Source organism: Mugil cephalus, chromosome 18, assembly GCF_022458985.1.
Source record: "Mugil cephalus isolate CIBA_MC_2020 chromosome 18, CIBA_Mcephalus_1.1, whole genome shotgun sequence".
Lineage (NCBI taxonomy): Eukaryota > Metazoa > Chordata > Actinopteri > Mugiliformes > Mugilidae > Mugil > Mugil cephalus.
Window position 1 is genome coordinate 16,496,124 of NC_061787.1, and position 4,845 is coordinate 16,500,968.

The following is a 4,845-nucleotide window of genomic DNA, read 5'->3' on the forward strand; positions in this document are numbered from 1 at the left end:
TTGAGAGGTTTTTCAAAATGTAGGTGTTTCCATTACCTTTTTTTTTTTTACCTTTTTTATTTAGGTTTTGCACATTTCTAGGGCAGGCCACCAGTGAAGTACAACTGATCACTTGTCATTTGTTTTCAGAAAGTTTAGCTTCTGGACGGTCCCCACCGTCTGTATGCTCCGGCATGGCTAATGCAGCTGCAGCCTCAGGTTCTCTCAACTGCATTAAAAAAAATAGCGTGACTCTAAATGATGTTAAAAAGATGCTATTATTGATGTTAGAAACTTTTAGACATCGGTGCTAGCAGGCAGAAAAGTTTGGTCACCCTCTGAAGAGGCAGAAACTAGAAACCAAGCTGCCAGCTTGTAGTTCTCCAAAGAACCAAAGACAGATTCCCACAATAGCAGATTTAAAAGATGAAACCCAGTGAAAAAAGTTTTCCACACTATATCTACTAATTTTGTTAAATACAGACAAAAAAGAGCAAAGTGTTCCGAAAACACAGCGGATGTTTTCCACAGGATGACAGTGTTCAAGGTGCATTACTGGATCACTATGAGGATTTTTTTTTACTGTGTCACTGTGTTGTACACTCGCATACGCAAACATCCAGTAACCTCGATGCCTCCTCCTCTGCACAGACACACAAACACAGGGGGGCACGTCCACAGCAGACCCAACAATAAACTGCAGTCCGGCTCAATGTGCAACAAGGTCGGCGGAAAACAGCAGTTTAGTGGCACCAAGGGGAAACGCCAGAGTGATATCGTTGGCTAACACTAACACTAAATAGGACAACAGCAAATCAGAGGGGACACAACCAGAGGAAGTGCTCACTCACCTATTTCTAATCATGGACATGTCTTTGGTAGAGACGGAGGGACACACAAGGACACGCAAACAGGCCAGACCTAGCTTTGACTCTGGAAGGGACGATGAAAACAAACAAGGGCAGAGAGAAGAGCGGCTGTGGAACAGAGTTTGGTAAGCCAAAAATAATATTGATACTTCATTTGCCTCTTTTTGCGCTTAAGTAGTGAAGAGTTTCAGTCAGCAAAGACCAACGCTGACACTACTACAGTTCGCGGAAGATGTTGCGAAATTTTCTAATGTCCACTCATCACTCAAGTGTTTTTATACGTATTTTTTTGTTGTGTAGCCACACACTGATGTGCAAGTCAGGAGCAGAGCTGAATTAACATGAAATCCATTAATGGCTGAGATCAAGGATGTAAGATAAGTTCCCACCGAACCCTGATGGTTACCGTAATGTTCATATGTATAACACAGTGTGACTTCAGAGTGAAATTAAGTTCACTGGGCTAAATTATGCCAGGCTGAATTTACCCATTTATATGACTCTTTTTATGGCTGATTCAAAGCCGCCTAGCTAATCAACGCTCTATTACAAAGCTCCTCCATGGCAGCAGTTTGATTGGCTTCAATTTACATAATGGCGGAACGCTGAGAAAGTGAGGCCTCAACTGCTTTCCATTTCGCCGTTGAGACGATTAGATGGGTTTATGGATTTGAAACATGCGCGAGGCATTGATTTTATTTATTTCATTATTCATTCATTGGTCTATTGCACCCGGGAACAAGCGAGCTGTCGGCCTGCGACAATCACGGAGGGAACATTTCTCCTGTCCTGGACTCCGCTCAGCGCCGCAAAACCAATTTGTGTTTGGAATGAGAAAACAGTTTCATCTGCAGGTGTAGACCTGTGGAAGTCTAACCGGTACACACATACACACACATACGCGCAAGCCTGCGTTCACGCGCACCGTCAGTATTGTGACAGCTTTGTGAGTTCAGGTGACAAATAACGAATTTACATCGCAGCTTCCCACTTGTTATCAGTCTCTTCTTTTTGTCCGTCCTCGAAATTATATTGATGTAGCCGTTATCACCTGCTGTTGTGTCATTATGCTACTGAGAAACAGCAAGAGTTAAGAGCTACCCCGGCAGCTGAAACTTGCATGCTCACATTGCTTGGAATTAATTAAGGAGTATCATTGCTATGGGGTGGATGTCCACACTAATGCCAGGTCCAAAGGTTTCCCAGCAGAACATTGCATTGTCACAAAATGACCAAAGTTATTTACTTCTCCTGTCAGTGGTTTTAATGATATGGGTGATCAGTGTATACTCAATATTGAAGCACTACTTTAGTACTTAAACCTTGCCTGTACTTGACTCCAGTCTTTCTCTAAGCCCTTGCCAGTCATCTCACCGGTTCTATGTCTACATTTGCCTCTTTCCTGGACTTTTGACCAGTCAGTGTATTAAGCCATGCAGATTTTGGATTCTCCCAGCATCTCCTGTTTCTCCTCTTTCTGTATTTGAGTTGTTACCCTCATATTTGTGAACCAACAAACCTATGCTAACATGGCTATGGCTAAAAACAATGTACCTCCGCCTGCTCAAGCGAAAGATTTATATACTGTAGAGTGAAGGGTTAGATAGTAACTACGTGACATTTGCTGCTCACATGTAACAGTGTTTCGTATCTGTGTGAAATCAAATAAGAAATCAAGCGTTTTACTGCTGCTCGAACCTCACAGCAACATGCTATTTTTTTTTTTTTTTTTTTATCAGCCAGAAAGCACATGGAGGGGTCTCACAAGACGTTGAACTCACTACTTACATGTCCTAATGTGCCTTTTGGACTTTATAGCTATTGAGAAAAGAGATAAGGGGCTGTATTTTTTTTTTCTTCAAGATATGGAGTTTCCACACCAGCTGTTACTGTAGTGTATATTATGGACTATCAGAGAAAACTGGGTTAGAGAGATAATATTTCAATAACACAGTGGTCCGAACTTAAAATACAGTGTGTGTGTGTGTGTGTGTGTGCGTGTGTGTGTGTGTGTGTGTGTGTGCGGGTGTGACGAGCTGCCAGAGGCACCCCAGCAGGAATCTCTGCAGTCAAATGATTTCCCTTTTCTCCTTGGCTGCCTGTGCTGCCATTTACAAAGAGCACCAACAGAGGACGGTCATACGTGCCGAGAGCACATGCACACATGCACAAACACACACACGCACACACACATGCACAAACAAAACTTGTGGTGTCATGGGCTGAAGATACCTCATGGCAATCCATCCGTTTCCACTTTCACAGTTGAGCTAATGGAAATTGACCATATTAAGTGGTTAGTTTTTGTTTAGATCTTTTTTTTTTTCTTAAAGTAAAAATTATGAATGTTGTAATCATAAATTCCTTGCCTGGTCTGACATGAACCTGTGAGCCGGTAAATCTTTTATCTTCTATCTGTTCAGATGTTTGTTTGACCAGTTTAATCTCTTTCATTAGGGTTGTTGCCTTTCACCACAGCGCACGCGCACACGCGCGCACAGACACACATGTAGCATCAAAGAGGGACGCCCCGAACGCCGCACCTCTCCTTTGGTCTCTGTGTCATGAGCAAGCCCGAAGTCAAGTGGAGGAGGATATTAAAACAGGAGAAGAAGAGCGAGAAGATCAAAATTACCAGAGCAGCAAAGCTGGAGGCGCAAAGCCCCAATGCGTTTCCACTCTTTCCTCCTCTCTCTCATCTGACGCCACATGAAGCCTGGCTCAGGTAACTGCACTTTTTAATGATGCCATTTGCCTAATGCCTTCTTGTGCTTGTCAATCTATCTCACATTATCCCTCATCTTGGCTGTCTCGCTGTATCACCCGCACCCCTTGACTTCGGCACACCAAAGAGCCTCGCCTGAAACGTCGCTGCAGCGGCCCATTAGGAGCCTCCTCCGGATTAATTGGTGGGAGACACCGCGTAAGAAGACGAGGCGAAAACAACAACAACAGAAACCGGGGGTGGGGGGGGGAGTGAAGAGGACGGTGATGGGCATATCTTTTATCCTGCCTCTTCCCCTTTGCCTCTCATTTCTGCTGATCCAGGAGGTTCCACGAGGGCGCAAATTGGGATGAAAGAGGAAGTCAAAGGGGAAAATGTGTTCAGCCATAAGTTGACAGCTCCTGTTGAAACTCTCTTTCCCTATACGTTGCTTAGTCTCCTTTTCTGTCAGTGTAGCGTATGTGTTCTTGTCAATCTCGCCTGGATTCTCACGCTTTACCTTAACCTTTGGACTCACCTCCTTCCGCCATGCCTCTCTCTATCGATCCCTCCAGGGTGTCTGCTGAAACGTGTCTTCTATTGCCTCATGTCTGCCTCGTACTCCAAACGATGGCAGGGTAACTTTCCTCACGACAGGTTGATAATTGGTACCCTGCCACATATGAAGTATCCTAAATATCGCTATTGCAGCATGTTTAGTGCTTTCCTCCAGTGCTTCATCTGCATTTTTTTGTGTTTGTCAGGATGAAGGCACACAAAAGGCCAGCTGCTGTAAAGTTAAGGTGGAACTAAATCTCTCGTTGTACGGGTCTGAATTTGCGTTTGCACACCTGGATACCGCTCTCTGCAACACACAAATGTCCACGCACACATACGTACGTGCTCTTTGTTTCCAACAAGCGGACTCCTACATGTCTACCATACACAATCCCATATCCGCACCACACGGGCAAACACACACACACACACATAGCTGGTTGCACATATCCCAACAGAGGCTTTTATGACAGGGGCCGGGTGACATGAAGTCCGCTGGATGAATAGTTTGATAGCCCCCGGCGAGCGAGGGGAAAGGATAGGCCGTAAATAGGATTGAAGTTTAAATGGAATAATGCGGCCTGGAAAAGAGCTAGGGCCCGGAGTGGGGGCAAACCCAGAGGTAACGCAGAGGTGACGAGTTCGCCTCGAGAGCGACTGAGGCAATAATAAGGCTCCTTTTGGATGGATGGAAGTGAGGAAAAAAAGTGGTGTTTGAGACAAAGTTAGAATATG

At 44.7% G+C, this 4,845-nt stretch overlaps 1 long non-coding RNA gene across 1 annotated transcript; it reads left to right on the plus strand.

Annotated features, from left to right (window-relative positions):
• The first annotated feature begins 756 nt into the window (after positions 1 to 756).
• LOC124995910 lies at positions 757 to 3,809 on the plus strand. Its single transcript, XR_007110771.1, has 3 exons — positions 757 to 973; positions 3,306 to 3,573; positions 3,701 to 3,809. It is a non-coding gene; the product is annotated as an uncharacterized LOC124995910 (long non-coding RNA).
• The last annotated feature ends 1,036 nt before the right edge of the window (positions 3,810 to 4,845 follow it).